This window comes from Sinocyclocheilus rhinocerous, unplaced genomic scaffold (genome assembly GCF_001515625.1).
Source record: "Sinocyclocheilus rhinocerous isolate Xijiao unplaced genomic scaffold, SAMN03320098_v1.1 scaffold839, whole genome shotgun sequence".
In the NCBI taxonomy this organism is placed as follows: domain Eukaryota; kingdom Metazoa; phylum Chordata; class Actinopteri; order Cypriniformes; family Cyprinidae; genus Sinocyclocheilus; species Sinocyclocheilus rhinocerous.
Window position 1 is genome coordinate 1,841,137 of NW_015652287.1, and position 17,573 is coordinate 1,858,709.

The following is a 17,573-nucleotide window of genomic DNA, read 5'->3' on the forward strand; positions in this document are numbered from 1 at the left end:
TACGTTTTATGGAACCACATTTTACGTAAAATACATACAAATTATCATGAGATCACGTTGAATTGTTGCCTGGAGGCTTGCTTTTACCATATCATTTGAATCAGTGAGTTGTAGACTTGAGAAAAGCTGCATCAGTTCAATTTGTGAATGAATCGCCCAGTGTGATTTGCGAACCAATTTAACAGGTTAATTGAAAAGAATCAGCTTGTTCATGTGTCAGACACTGCTTTTGGTTTCAGAGAGTGTGACGATTTCTCCAGTTCAAAATAATGAGGAATGACATGTTCTAAGAAATCTAGTGGAGTAAAAAGTATGATACTATGCTTTGGTATGCAGTGAAATAAAAATAAAAGCTTCTCAAAATAAAAATATTCTGATAAAGTGCAGATACTGGAAAAATATACTTGAGTATAGTACCAAAGTAAAAATACTTACTGTTACTGTCCACAACTGCAAACAACAAATACATTTATATATGTAATACCATAAATATAAACTAATATACACACATAGGCTAAATGTATTTTAAGCCATACCTTCAGATTTCCCTTTGTGGTGAAGGCTCTGCCACAGATGGAACAACCAAATGGTTTTTCTCCTGTGTGAGTGCGCTCATGGATCTGAAGAGCACTGGCTGATGAAAAATTCTTCCCACAAGAGGTGCAGTTATGTTGTTTGGGGGTCCGCCGAGGTGGAGGTGGTGCCAGCTTTGGTGTAAGGTTGGGGCTTATTGTTGTCTGAGGGGTTGTGGTAGGTACCTGGGGGCCAGCTGGTAAGTGGCGCCCCTCACACATGGCCGGTGGTTTACTGTGTCCATTGTCAAATTTGACTGTGCTTGGTTCTGAGCTCATAATACTGGGAGTGTTTAAGCCTAAATAAATGAATGAATGAATGAATAAATAACATGAAAATGTTTATTTTATTTACTTGTATTGTGTATTGTATACTTTTAATGTTTTTTTTTTTTTTTTAAGAATTATCTTCTGCTCACCAAGCCTGCATTTACGTGATCCAAAATACAGCAAAAGCAGTAATATTGTGAAATATTTTTTATATTTAAAATAACTGTTTTCTATTTGAATGTTTTAAAATGTAATTTATTTCTGTGATTTCAAAGCTGAATTTTTAGCATCATTACTCAAGTCACATGATCCATCAGAAATCATTCAAATATTCTGATTTGCTACTAAAAAAAAACATTTACTATTTTTATTATGTTGAAAACAGCAGAGTAGAATTTTTCAGATGATGAATAGAACAGCATTTATCTGAAATGGAGTAATATTGTGAAATATTTTTTATATTTAAAATATATGCTTTTTATTTGATTATATTTTTTAATGCATTTCATTCCTGTGATCAAAGCTAAATTTTTAGCAACATTACTCCAGTCTTACTACATGACCATTCTAATATGCTGATTTGCTGTTTAAGAAATGTTATTATTATTATTATATTATTATTATTATTATTTAAAATGTGTGTACACTACACTATGGTATACAATTCATTAGTGCCAACCTACAATATTTAATTAATTATTATTATTATTATTTTTTTTTTTCAGAATTCTTTGATGAATGGAAAGATCCAAAGATCAGCATTTATCTGAAATAAAAAAGCTTTTGTAACATTATACTATACATTATATTATATTATACACTATACCATTTAAAAGCATATTCAAAAGGGAGAAATTATAGAAATTAATACTTTTGTTTAGCAAAAATGCTTTACATTGATACAAAGTGATGATACAGACATTTAAAATGTTACAAAAGATTTCTATCCAGATAAATGCTGTTCTTCTGAACTTTCTATTCATCAAAGAAACCTGGAAAAAAAGCCCAAGTTTTACTCAGCTGTTTTCAACATAATAATAATAATAATAATAATAAATACAGAGTTCTGGAATGAAACTCTAGATGGCGCAGTCCGATAGGTCTAATGCCGGGTTCAGACTACACAATATTTTTGTCGGTCACGATAGTCACTGTGTCAGATTACACGATTTTGACTCCTAACATCTTGTCGTGTCGTGAACAAGAAACATGTCAGACTACACGTTGCTTCCTGACCATTCATCGCGTACTGTCTTTAACGATGCACGTGATGTCATCGAGAAGGCGGAACTAGCGACTGACTTCCTGACAAGAGTGTAAACATTGCTGAAGCGCTTCCGCTATAGTTCGCCAGCATTTTTCTTTCTTTGTTCTGTCGTGGTAGTCCCTCGATGACACATCATACAGGCAGGAGTACTGTTACCAGAGCTCCATGAACCTTTCCTCCATCTCATAATTCCACCTAGCAGCACCATCATCTCTCTTTCGTTTCGCCATGTTTGAAACCTGTGTATGAAAGAGCTTCTGTGCTGCTATTGGTCAACGTCACCAATGTGACAGAACTCGTTGTGGACGACGGAAAAAAAATTAAACATGCTAGTCTGTTTAAACTAAGTGTCATGTTAGCAGTTTGCATTGTATGCAGGAGCGAATATTAAGCATATTAGCAGCAGCATTTAACATCTGTGTTTATACAGCTGGAGCAAAACGCAGTTTAGAGCATATGTAATCGCTCTGAGGACACGCCGATAGTATCGGACATGAAACAGGTTAAATGAAATAAGCATTCTTGTGTATGCATTTCAATGGGGGTTCGCCATATACATCGGCGATTATCCCAGTGTTCACGTTCGTTATTTCTAAGGTCGATGTTTTCATTGTAATGAGTGTGTGGTTAATTTCAGCTGCACGCAGCGTCAGAAGCATGCGCTTATCACAATCATATCAATGACAGTGTTGCGGGAGATGCTGAAGATCACTAGCTATGGCTGTAACAGTTAGTTCCGATTGAAATGCTTTATGGGTAGTGTAGTTCGGAGAAATGTGCTCGTGCGACGTGTGCTCTCGCTGTGATGTGTAATTCAGAAAATGGAGAAAGAACATTTATATTCTGCTTTTATTTCAGTTCATCAGGTCAGTCCACCCAGGGGTTTTTGTGCACTGTAACTTTGACAACTTTTTATCTGCACGAGAGAATAAAATGGCATGCATTGCTAACTTTGTCCGTCTCATCATTGCACGAACATGAATTAACAAGGTGTTACGCTGCCGCTGGGACTGATGAAGTGGAGAAGTAACAGCAGTTATCAAATGACTAAATTACGATATTTGCTCAGGTGGGTGCTGGGTCTTATCTACCGGATTGCAACATATATCCATTTTGTTAATTAAACATTACACATAGTGCATACGGCGTGGTAGCCAAGGCTTACATAGCCATAGGCCACTATTGTTAAGCCGGTCGGCGTGGTAGCCAAGGCTCACATAGTCATAGGCCACTAGCGTTAAGCCGGTCGGCATGGGAGCCCAGGCACACATTTATAGTAATACATACGGTTCACATGGCTCTTCGGAGCAGCAGCAGTCCATATGTCTTGGCGATAGATCTGCTTGTTGGGGGGTGTTTTGTTCTTGTTTTGGTTTGTATTGTCCCTTCTATGTCTCCTGCTTTGTGGGGGGTTATTTCATGTATGTTATATTTGCAGCAGCAATATTTCTTACATGCTCATAGCAGCATGTTGTGGATGTATTGGCAGTAGCAAGTCTCGGTACTTGCTCTGCCGCAGCAGCGTAGCAGATCTATTCCGCCAAGACCAACTACATTAACATCGTCATGTACATTACCATGCCAATCCCTCCGAGAGTTGTCATGACAGAATTTATTTATTTATTTTTTTTGAGCAGCAAATCAGAATATTAGAATGATTTCTGAAGGAACATGTAAATTGAGTAATGATGCTAAAAATTCAGCTTTGAATTCACAGAAATAAGTGACATTTTAAATATATATTCAAATAGAAAACTGTTATTTTAAATAGTACAAATATTTCAAAATTTTACTGCTTTTGCTGTACTTTGGATCAAATAAATGCAGGCCTGGTGTGCAGAAGAGACTTCTTAAAAAAAAAAAAATTTAAAAAAACATTAAAAATCTTACTGTTCAAAAACTTTTGACTGATAGTGTATATATAGCACACACACACACACACACACACATGTCTACAAATATACTACCTTTGTCTTTTCCCAGGAACAGCAGACTGAAGTGATTCTCGTCTTTGACAAATGACCTAGTGTGCTGTGTGGCAGTGAGATCTAATGCACCTGTGTTTTTTGATCCAGGAGAAGGGGTATCTGACTTTTCAGACTTCACTGTTGCATTCACTGAAGGAAGATGCAAAGCATCCTCCTTGCAGTTATTTGACTGAGTAGGGGACTTGGAGCGATGACTCTCAGACTGACTAAACGTCGGAGACAGAGCCTGCATAGAGCCAGATGATTCAGACTGTGCTGGACTCCCAACACTGTGGTTCTCCAAGTCTCCTACAGTGGAAGATGACTCATTTTTAAAGATGTATTCATTTTCCCCATCAATTCCACTGGCATTTTCTGGAGGCTGAAGGCTGAAGGCATTGGTTGTTTTAACTGTCCTGTCAGAAAGCCTCATTTCATTCTCCAAAGCAACCATGCTAGATATAAGAGAGGTTGGGGGTGAAGTGCTTGGAGACATCTCTGTGTATAAATGTTTTTTGGGTGGGTCCACATTCCCTTCTTTAATACCCGTTTCATCTTCTATTGCTTGGTCCATCCCATCAATTAGCTCGTCATCATAGTTGTTCACGGTAGCTAAGCTCTTTTCATCAAACGACAGATTTGTGTCCAAGTCCTGAACACTGTCAGGCTGGGGTGTGTTAGGAATCTGTCCACCCATATGCATGCGGATGTGTTGCTGCAGAACTACTGCATTAGTAAACTTTTTCTGGCATATGGGACAAGAGTGCTGTACCCGGAGAGGGGGCTTTGATCTGTGAACGCCAAAGTGTGTTTTTAAATTACCCTTGGTTGTGAAAGCACGGCCACATATTTTACATTTAAAGGGTCTTTCTCCTGTATGGATGCGATAATGCATCTTCAGAGCACTCTGACAACTAAGCACACGATGACAGATGACACATTGGTTGGGGTCTGTCATCTTTTTATCAATATTTTCCACCAACTGCTGTAGCTTTGAGGTCTCTGATGTTTGCATAGAGTCCAGGAGGCCACCAAAAGGAAATTTGGGCTTAAACTGACTGGAAACCATTTGAAGGGATGAAGGAGAGACAGCAGAGGGAGTATTTGCTGAATCTATGATCTGTGTTCTGGTGCTAGTTGTGGTTGTAACTGTGGTTGTAGAAATCACTTGGTGTATGGAAGTAGTCAATATGCTGGTTTCTCCAGGCCTGGTGGTGGAGGTGAGTGGTAGATGAAAGGCTTCAGATTTTAGAACTGGAGGTGTGTCACTTGCCACACTAGGCTGTGGTGAACTGGACATTTGTGCAATGCTAGCCTCAGCAATTAGGTGAATAGGAGACATAGATGCACACTCACTTGATGGGGGTGATGGCATTTGAGGTGACCTACTTAAAGGGGTAAAACTACTTGAATCCCCATAGCTTCCTATAATACTGGGTATTGTTGGAGGGAGCTGCAGTGCTATTGATGTTGGGATTGTAGACAAAGCAGGTTTGCTGTCCAGCCATGTGGTAACAGGTTTTTCTGGGGGCAATGACATGCCATAAGGTATACCTGAGCTAGTTGGAACATTATCCAGATACTCAGGAACTGGATAGGGGTTCATTTGAATCTGAGGATACTTTTCTTTGTGTCTCTGAAAATGAACCTTCAAGTTACCCTTTGTGGAGAAGCGATTACCACAAATGTTGCATTTGAAAGGCCTTTCACCAGTATGGGAGCGAAGATGAATTTGCAGGGCACTGTCACTTCCAAACACCTTGGCACAAAATCTGCACTTGTGTTTGAAGAAGGGATCTTCTGAGCTGGGTTTGGTGTCAAACAAAGAGGCATTTGGGGGCTTTCCTTTGCGGTGTTTCATTAGGGCGGAAAGAGGATCAAGAGCATTTGTTGTGGCTGCAATACTGGCTAGAGGATTAGGGAAGATAACACTGCTGGATGAGCTGTGAGGTACGAGAGGAAGGCTGGAGGGGGATGTTAGCAATCTTCCATGACTCGGTGTTAGAGGACTAAGTGTGTTTTTTGGAAGTGAAATACCACAACTTATTTTACCCCCAGTTCCTGTGCTACTACTGGTGCAGCTACTGCTGCCAGTCGACGCTAAACATGGTGACATTAGAGAAGGAACCACATTACTGGTTGTTGGATATAAGGAATTAATTGTGATATTGTTTTTCATCCCAGAACTGGCCAGCTGGCCAACTGTCTGAGGAACACTAAAACAGGCTCACTCCAGAGCTGAAGATAATGAGGCTGAGGCCAGTCCATTGAAATCGGAGGGCCCTTTGATTGGAAGTTGATGCTCAGGTGGTGTAATGAAGCCACGTAGATGAAGCTGCCCAGGCATTGTGGGTATGTTGGAAGATGAGGTTACTTCTAAGGCACCATTCATGCTGTGGTCTACTTGATGGTTGACAGCTGTCTGTGTGGAGGCTTGTTTGTTTATTAGCGTCACCTGGCTCCGAATCTGCTCTATCAATTGAAGCTGGTGGAGCTGTTGTTGCTGCAAGGCCATGAGCTGGTCAAGGATCATAGGAATGGCCATAGTTGACACTTCACCAGCTAGTGCTCCCCGGGCACCCTGAGAGAACTGAGCCACAGCCACACGGGTTCCATGCAGTGTTTCCAATGTGACATTAGTGCTGGGTATAGTATATCCTGCCCCAGAAGACTGCTTAAGATCTTCAAGTTGAGATAGGCTTATGTCTGGCTCTGACAGTGTAACTTGATCTTCAGAATTTATGGGTTTCTCAGGAGACAGTTCCACTTCCATGGGCTCATATTCTATCTCCAGGACAGCACCCGGGTCCAACATCATCTCTGCTCCTTCAACATCTTCAGTGGGCATGTGGCTTTCCTCTACTACATCTTCACTGTCTGCTGGCTCACTGCTGCAGCTGGGCATGGGTGATGGCTCAGGTAGGTAGTCCTGTGCTTGGTCTGAAGTCACTTCATTGTCACTGATAATTAACACAAGTGGATTCTTGGTACAGGTCTTCAGATGTTCACAGAAATCAGTCCACTTAAAGAACTCAGCACAACACTTTTCACACACATGGGTCTCTTCACTCCCACTGCGGCTCTCATTTCCACTGTCTGAATCATCTAGTCCTTCACCTATAACTGAGAAGAAGTGCAAAATGAAGGGAAAAATTATTATTATTATTATTTGCACAATCAAATCAGTTTTACCCTTTCTCATGTTTGTGTTCATCTTAACCACCAATTTTGATAATTCCACTCTTCTCTGTATAGCCAGCTAATAATTGTCTTTGTGCAATCTATCTAATTTAGGACTATCAGTTGTGGACATTGTCATTTATAAGGGATTCAATGCAAGTCGTTGATTTCCAGTGTTTTCATATAAGCCAAGGCCACTTTATCTGTACAAATCAGGTCTCACTTGGATTTACCACTAACATGAATCTTCAGATTTCATTAGTACTGTCAGATATGTATTCTATGCTTTTGCAGAATCTATGCTTTGCAAACATGTTTATATAATATATTTCTCTTGACAAACTACAGCTGTTAAAGTTACTGCATGTTCTGTACAGTTGACATGTATCATACAAGCCCTAATTCATACCTAATCATATCTGAACTGTTTAAATCATACATTTGTTCTGAGATTTTAATCTGTACAAATAAATTCAATGCCAGATATTTTGTGCATTTATATGCATCACATGCTTCCTGGCAATTATCTCGTAATGTGCTTGACTGGGAGTTTGGGTTGGGTATGAATTTTTGTTAATTATGTTACAAAAAAAACAAAAAAACAGTGTTAAACATCGTCATGTGATTAGACCTTGGGGAATTAAAAAAATGATTTTTTTCTTTTATTTCCTTTTTTTTATATCGCTCAGCAGTCAGTAATGTTTAGAAGATTAATTACTCTGTATATTCTACTGTAAAATGAATACATATTTTGTAAAAAAAAAATAAAATAAGAAGAAGATTTATTTCCTCTTTTTTATTTCCTATTTTTAAAGAGAGAACAAAAGATAACTATAGATAACTATGACACATTCCTATACTGTCTATTTCAAAGACAAACTAAACCTCTCTTTTTCCCTATAATTATTTAATCATAATTATTTTTCCTTTATTTTTATGTTTTTATATGTGTAATACAGACTGATATAGATTATATGATGAAATTATTCATTTTTTCATTCATTCATTACATTCATTTTTTTCCTGAATGTAATTCAGTATTTTAACGAAAAGTAAATGTTATTATGCCAGATGAGTACATACATCTGTTATATTCTACCAGATGTTATATTGTTATATCATAATCTGTTATATTATACCAGATTATGCATTTAACTTTCAGTATTAAAAAGATGTATAGAACAAAGTAAATACATTTCTCAGTCTTCACCGTTCCAAAATAAATGTTCTTATAAAATATAACACATATCATAAAACAAATAAAATTCCCAGACTCACAAATGTTTAAAATGCAACTCATTGACTACCTTTTTATGAATAAATAAATAAATAAATAAAACTGTTTGTGATATTTTTTGCGTCTAAGCCAAAGCGGCTGAAAGTATTCTACATACACTAGTACACACATATACACTACTGTATACAATACACCAGTGCCAACCTACAGCATTTGCTAACTACTTCAAAGACTTTCTAATATTAAGCTTTTTAAGAAGACTGCTTAAGATCTTCAAGTTGAGATAGGCTTATGTCTGGCTCTGACAGTGTAACTTGATCTTCAGAATTTATGGGTTTCTCAGGAGACAGTTCCACTTCCATGGGCTCATATTCTATCTCCAGGACAGCACCCGGGTCCAACATCATCTCTGCTCCTTCAACATCTTCAGTGGGCATGTGGCTTTCCTCTACTACATCTTCACTGTCTGCTGGCTCACTGCTGCAGCTGGGCATGGGTGATGGCTCAGGTGGGTAGTCCTGTGCTTGGTCTGAAGTCACTTCATTGTCACTGATAATTAACACAAGTGGATTCTTGGTACAGGTCTTCAGATGTTCACAGAAATCAGACCACTTAAAGAACTCAGCACAACACTTTCCACACACATGGGTCTCTTCACTCCCACTGCGGCTCTCATTTCCACTGTCTGAATCATCCAGTCCTTCACCTGAGACTGAGAAGAACAGGAAAATGAAGGAGGGGGGGGGACAAATGAATATATTATTATTATTATTATTATTATTATTATTATTATTATTTGCACAATCAAATCTGTTTTACCCTTTCCCGTGATTGTGTTCATCTTAACCACCAATTTTGATCATTCCACTTTTCTCTGTATAGCCAGATAACATCTGTCTTTGTGCAATCTATTTATTTTGGGACTATCAATTGTAGATATTGCCATGTACACTGAACAAAATTATAAACGCAAAACACTTTTGTTTTTGCCCCCATTTTTTATGAGCTGAACTCAAAGATCTAAGACTTTTTCTATGTACACCAAATGCCTATTTCTCTCGAATATTGTTCACAAATCTGTCTAAATCTGTGTTAGTGAGCACTTCTCCTTTGCCGAGATAATCCATCCACCTCACAGGTGTGGCATATCAAGATGCTGATTAGACAGCACGATTATTGCACAGGTGTGCCTTAGGCTGGCCACAATAAAAGGCCACTCTAAAATGTGCAGTTTACTGTATTGACAAAAGTGTTGCGTTTATAATTTTGTTCAGTGTATAAGGGATTCAATGCAAGTCATTGATTTCCACTGTTTTCATATAAGCCAAGGGCACTTTATCTGTACAAATCAGGTCTCACTCGGATTTACCACTAACATGAAATTTTAGATTTCATTAGTACTGTCAGATGTGTGATCTATGCTTTTGCAAAATCTTTTCACACACAGTGTGTTTATATAATAAATGTATGTTAAAGTTATTGCATGTTCTGTACAGTTGACGTGTCATACCAATCCTAATTCATATCAGTCATATCTGAACTGTTTAAATCATACATTTGTTCTGAGATTTTAATCTGTACAAATAAATTCAGATATTTTGTGCACTTGTATGCATCACATGCTTCATGACAATTATCTGGTAATGTACTTGACTTGGAGTTTGGGATGGGTGTGAATTTTTGTTAATTATGTTACACGCAAACACACACACACACACACAAAAAAAACTCTGAATTAATAACTTATTAAGCAGTGTTAAACATGTCTAAGTCTTCATTTGATTGGACATTGGTGGATATGAAATTCAATTACTCTGTATATTCTACTATAAAATGAATACACATTTTGAAAAAATAAAAAAGCAAGATGAAGAAGAGGATTTAATTCCTCTTTTCAGTAGTGACTGGAATGAAATTATTATTATTATTTTAATCTATCTATAGGTGACCATAGATAGATAACCAGGACACATTATCTTATTATCTTAAAAAATATTTTTTTCTCTATAATTATTTAGTCATTATTATGCTTCCCTTTATTTGAGTTTATTTGAATTATGCATCCCTTTATGAGTAATACAGACTGACACACTTACATTCTCCTTTCACATACATATATTTTTGCTGGCATAGTCACATATTTTAATGCACAGATTCATACATTTTTATGAATAAATATATTTTATCCACACATTTATACATTTTGCTCTTATGCAAATGTATTCAAAGTATACATTTAATATTATATTTTAAAAAATGTATGTAAGAAGAAAATGCATGTATGTCTAAAGAAAATATGTATATGTAAGAGACGAATGTATGGGTGTGTGAGAGAGTATAGTGGAAACGGAATGAGTATGATGGAAACGGAAGGCAGGTTAAGGCGCGATCAGTGTTACGTTCAGGACAGTTCCTGATTAGCATGGTTGAGGTAGATGAGGTGGCTGCAGAAGTATTTCAGCAATTATTTGGGTTTAAAATATATATTTATTATCATCGTGAAAAGGTTACATGGCCTCGTCCCTTGAGTGAGTTGTGATTGAGGACGCGGGCTCAGCCTCAATTGTGTTGCCAGATACACTTATTATAAGCGTCTATGGATTAATAAAAAAATAAAAAAAATCCACTTAATTTAGGAAGTGAATAAAGTGGGAGGTTGCAACTTAGGGACAGCGATATCTTTATATTATTTCCATAACTCAAGATTTGGACTCATTGCGGTTTATTTATTTTTAGATTATTTTGTTTGTTTTACAATATCTGGCAACGCCGGCATTTAAACTGACAGTAATCAAAAACGACCAGGTTAAAAACAGCGCGGGCAGGTTATTCCTGACAGGATGCAATTCGGTAACACAAACGTAGTGATCATCATGATATATTATCTGTAAGCAGAGGCATAGCAATAGGGCAGGCAAGGCAGGCAATTGCCTGGGGCCCCGCATTTATATAACAAACAAATGTTATCGTTGTTAATGCCAGCTTATTTTTGTTTAATTGTTTGCAAGATGAATTACTGGTAATAGTCCAATTACTAATAGGGTTACTGGGAAACAGGTTAGCTAGGGTTGCATTTGGCAGCAGAATATTATGTAGTGTTTAGCAGGTATTAATACACTGTAAAACCTAACAGTGATATTCACAAAATAAAATAAGTTCATCTAACTTATATTTTTAAAAAAGTTACTTAAACTTAATAAAAAAGAGTTAAGTGAACTCAATAACTGATTATATTAAGCACAACTCAATCTGAATAAGTTATGAATTACTTATTTATAATTTATGTGTTACTTTAACTCCAATGATTTAAGTTAAATAAATTTATTTAATCGAGTTAATGTCTATGGCTAACAACAAATTAATATTCAAAAGGGATAAAAAAAAACAGTAGGTGGGTTTCTAATTTATTTTATATATAATTTTTCAAGAAATTACTTTTGTATTAATGCCTGTACTTTTATACATAAGATTTAAGTTAAATTAATTTATTTAATCGAGTTAATGTCTATGCTAACAACAAATTAATTATTCAAAAGGATTAAAAAAAAACAGTAGGTGGGTTTCTAATTTATTTTATATATAATTTTTCAAGAAATTACTTTTGTATTAGTTTGGTTTTGTTTACTGTGGAGACGTGCTGCATTAAATGGCGTTTGGTCTCGTACTGTATCGCGTACCTTGTCAGTGTCGTGTGCTTTGCTTGGCCATTTGTTGGGATAAACAGGAAAGTGTGTTCAAGCGCCAGCAAAACAGCGTAAAGAAATAGTCTTTGTGAGAAGCAGTCAATCAGCAGAAGTTAAAAGCAGCTTGTAAGTGTATTTATTTCTTGTCTCAGTGTTTAGCGCAGTTGTCGTTGCTAGGAAACGCTTGTTTTGTTTACTGTGGAGACGTGCTGAAATCGCGTTTGGTCTCGTACTGTATCGCGTACCTTGTCAGTGTCGTGCGCTTTGCTTGGCCATTTGGTGTGATAAACAGGAAAGTGTGTCCAGCTGAACTCAATTTGAGTTTTGTTAAACTAATTAAAAAGAACGTCTCAGGTTACTTATGTAACCATGGTTCCCTGAGTAGGGAACGAGACACTTTAGATTTAACTGACATTTCCATTTGATGCCTACAGTAGTTAGGAGCTGTAGTGAATAAGCCCGCTAACCTTTTTTTCGCTAGCCGATGACCATAAAAAAATAAGTTGTCAATCAAGTTACATGAACTATTAGGAATTCGCGAGTTTGTCGCAAATGTTGGTTTTTAAATGATAACATGTCAGAGAAGCTATTTGCTCATCACGTCGTCTAGTTTGAAGCAAAACAGATCGTTATGCTTATGGAATGCAAGTTATGCCCATTTGTCTGCTCTGCCAGACCAAGCCTTTTAAAACATTGCAGACTTAATCATTTTCTACATTCGACTGTATGTCCAATAAAGGAGCAAAAGGAGCAGGGGCAATCCAGATGCAGAACATAGCCATGCGAATATTAAACGCCCTAGACGAGCTGAGGTCAACTTCCTCCCTAACTTTCCTCATAGATCAGATGCACCTGCTTTGGAAGCTTTACGTCTAGAAATGATGGATGAGCTTAAAAAGAAGAACCAAGATGTCATGAAGATAAATCAACACATGAAACAGACTTTTGCACTGAGATGAAAAGAAATTGTGCAGTCCAGTCCATCATTTAAGGAAATGATGTCAAGATGGCCAGATCTGTTTCAGGAAGCACAAGTAAGTGATTTTAAATCCTTTTTCTGTGTATATGTTTTTGCTTGTAGTCTAATAATCTTGTTTTTTCTGCTGTCTTTACTCGAGTAGTTCACCCAAAAATGATTGACTTTCTTTGATACAGGCTTGGAACAACATGAAAGTAAATAAACAGTGACAGAAGTCTCATTTTTGGGTAAACTATTCCTTTGTGCACATTTCTGCACTCAGTAGTGCTTAAAGGGATAGTTCACACAAAAATGAAAATTCTGTCATTAATTACTCACCCTCTTGTCGTTACAAACCCATAAGACATTCGTTCATCTTCGACACATAAATTAAGATATTTTTGATGAAATCTGAGAGCTTTCAGACCCTCCATAGACAGCAAGAGTACTACCATGGTCATTTGCAAAAACAGATAACTCCGTTTATAACAATTCTCAAAAATCATGTTTTTTCATTGTGCATTCCAATTCTCAATCAAACTGCAGTTGGGTTATTTTGATTAGGTTAAAAAAATAACAAAAATACAGCTAACTAAAACAATAAAACAATACAAACATGATAAAATAATAAAACATTTTGAAAAAACAAAACAAAAAACGGAGTTATCAGTTTTTGCAAATAAAATCTTCATATATATATACATGTATGTGTGTGTGTGTGAGTGTGTGTGTATATGTATATATATTTAAATTTGTGTTTTCTAATAATTGTTGCAGGTGCTTGCAGAATTTCATCGAATCACAAACCAAAATCTGCAGCATACATTCTACACTGCCCTGGACAAGCACACTCCTCAGCTCCTGAAACTTTTCAGAGCCAAGGCAGCGAAGGGTGGTGCCAGTGGCAACCGGATGGCTGAAATGTTCAGAGACTATGATGAACAAGTAAGTAGAATTCCCATTGACCATATTGATTTAACAAACTCAAAAAAACTGATTAACTCATGCATACACAGCCCATACAAAAAAAAGGTAGCACAAATCCAACATCAAACCTCATTGGTTCTCACACACCACATGACTGACATCATGACACCCAAGAACCAGTGATGTTTGATGTAATATATATTTCCACCATTTTTATTTAATTTCACTCTGTTCATCATTCAAAGTGATTGCATTGCTTCATAAGAATACCAGTCGAGTCATGGAAGTTGTGGTCATCATTGACTTTTCTATTATAAACAAAAAAATAGAACAATTTTAGTCTAATTAAAGTCTAAATTGCTAATTTTGTCTTTCAGGACAAGGATGACATCAATGTCATTCGAACTCTTGTTCTGGCAGGTCTACCACTTTATCTGAAGGAAGACTCCTCAGAAGTTTTCAAGACCCACAAGGTAGGACAAATATAAGGCCTGTGTTATTCATATTTACTTGGCAATATTTTGACCTTTTAGTTGACATCAGCATAAATGAATGCTTTGGGAATAGTAAGCTGAATAGTTAAGCATTCAGGTAGTCTTAAAGGGTAGTTTTCTTAAAAATCATTATTATATAATTAATTTTACTCACCTTCATGCAATTCCAAGTCCATAAGACTTGGATCTTCGGAACAAAAATTTAAACATTTTTAAATTCTTTCTCCATTTATTTTGTCTGTCCATTGAAAGTGTAGGCAATCTATTATCAAGCGTTAAAAATACATTTATGATTTATTCAAATGCACATACATAGAGCACATCAAATATGGTAAACTGGTAAATCTCAGATTCACTTGCTTGACATGAGAACAAAACGTCAGCTTGAGCTTCCATTTACCATATTTAATTTGCTGTAGATTTGATGTGCATTGATTATGCCTTATGTGTTCTTATGTTCTTATGCCTTAAGTAGAAAATGTGTCATCAGATGTCTCATCTAATAATTTTGAGAAAACCACTCTATATATGGTTTGCTGTACAGACGCTTCGAAAATATTGATTGCTTAGGCTTTCATTGGATTGAAAAAATGATGAGAATATATTTAAAATATTTTTATGTTTATTCTTAAGATGAAAGACTGATTTGGCATGTTTGTGTATATATATATATATACACACACATACAGTTGAGGTCAAAAGTTTACATACACCTTGCAGAATCTGCAAAATGTTAATTTACCAAAATAAGATATATATAACATTACAGACCATTGAACAGACTATATGCCTCTTCTTTACAACTTTGTTGTCATTCAAGAACATTTAAATATGGTGTCTGGCCTGACTAGGGTATGTTTGTTTTGTTTACATGTAGAGACATGTTCTAACAAAGATTATTTCCATGCATTTAGAGAGATGAGATCGACCAGGCACAAAAGGCAGCAGTTGCCATCATTGCGGTTAAGGAGGATGAGGGAACATTGCCTTTCAACCCACTAGATGTTCTGATTGTCCTTGAAGATGATGTTGTGATTTCTTCCAAATCCTGGGTCAGTTCACTGGTGCTGCTTTTTGGGCTACTGTATGCCCTTCACATCAGCTACCCCAAGAAGCTGATTGTTTTTTTTTAATTCATACGAAAGGTACTGTTGAAACTTGATGACGGGAAGGCTAGGCCAAAATTGCCGGCACTCAAAAATGAACTTTTGAATTATTATTATGAAATCCACCATGTTACCGGTACTGTTAAGAGTGCAGATGAATTTGCACAGTATGTTAAAAGAGCAGTTGTTGAATTTTTTTTAAATTAAGTGTTCAAGTATTAAAGGAATTGTTGATTTATTCCATGGAAAGTTGTATTTTTGATAACATTGTTTTAATATTGTATTTTGTTGTGCTGCACAACCCACATGTTGATAAACTTTGAGTGAAATAAATGTTTTATTTCAATAAATACTAATGTGTTTTATTTATTTTAATCTGCCTTAAGGTATTGTAACTGATAGACCTTATAATGTAAAAGTGCAGGATAGGGACCATCTGCAAAGTGCAAAACGAAGAGCAAAAAGCACAATTCTTCCATCTAAATGCTTTACTTCTGAAATATATGTTAATGTCAATTTTATTTATATAGCACTATTAAAATAACACATGTTGACCAATGTGCTTTACATCATCTCAATATACAAATCAAATAAAGAAAATAAAAATCACCTAAAACAACAACAACAATAATAATACAAAAATTATCAACAAGAAGAATACGCCATGGCAAACAAATATGTCGTTAGCTGTACTTTGAAAACATGTACAGAGTCAGCGTCCCTGACATGTAAAGGTAAGCTATTCCAAAGTCTTGGCGCTCTTGCCGCAAACGCACAATCCCCTTTCTGGCTCAACTTAGTCCTTGGAATTTTAAGTAAATTTTGAGTTGTTGATCTCAATGTTCTTCCACTCTGATACTCAATTAGCAGCTCTGATAGATAAGTAGGTGCAAGGCCATGCAAAGACTTGTACACTAATACAAGAAGCTTAAAATCAATCCTATACTGTACCGGAAGCCAGTGTAGAGAAATCAAAGACAGAGTAATGTGTTCATGTATTTAATATTCATTAACAGTCTTGCTGCAGCATTTTGAACCTTCTGCAGCCGCATGATAGATGCTTGACTAATACCCTTGTATAACGAATTACAGTAATCAAGTCTTGATGATATGAGAGCATGAATTGCAATTTCAAGACTCTTAAATGTCAGACATCATTTAATCTTGGCCATATTTCTCAAATGAAAAAAAAACAACAACTTGAATTTACCACATGATTGATCTGAGTGTTCAACTTCAGGGAGCTATAAATACAAACACCCAAGTTTTTAAAGTGTTCTTTGACATACAAAGACAATGGGCCAAAATTAAACTCTACTTCATCCCTGGCTCCTCTAGGGCCGAACACCACAACCTCTGTCTTTTTCTCATTGAGATATAAAAAATTAGAGGCCAGCCATGTTTTTAGATCAGAGAGGCACGACCATAGACTGTATAAAAACATGGACGTAGTGTCCGTGACTTCACCCGTAGGTTTCTGAAGAGCGTTTTTGAAGCTCAAAGTGGGCGGAGCGGGCCGTCGCCATCTTGGCAGCGCGTCACTCCCGGATAATCGAAAATGGGCAAAGAGGCGGGAGCTGGTTGCTGAAACCACACCCACCTAGCTCGACTGCGGTGACAGCAGCGGCAATCCACCTGTCACTCAAGTGGCCACGCCCTTAATTATGCAGAACTTTAAGGCTTAATATAATTTAAACAGATGACTTATAAAAAAATTCCACCCCCCTCACAGTTGTCATGAAGGGCAAAATTAGCTATATAGACCAAAACCACTTTTTGTACCAGGCTGCAAACATATTTTTTTCTGCTGTAAAGTTGGGCATTTTAAAATGGGGAGTCTATGGGATTGACTCCCTTTTGCAGCCAGCCTCTAGCGGACAGTCGATGAAATGCAGTTTAAGTCACTTCCTCG

General features: G+C 36.6%; 1 pseudogene; it reads right to left on the reverse strand.

Annotated features, from left to right (window-relative positions):
- LOC107714415 (sal-like protein 3) overlaps positions 1–17,573 on the reverse strand; it is a 42,360-nt pseudogene that overhangs the window by 6,657 nt on the left and 18,130 nt on the right.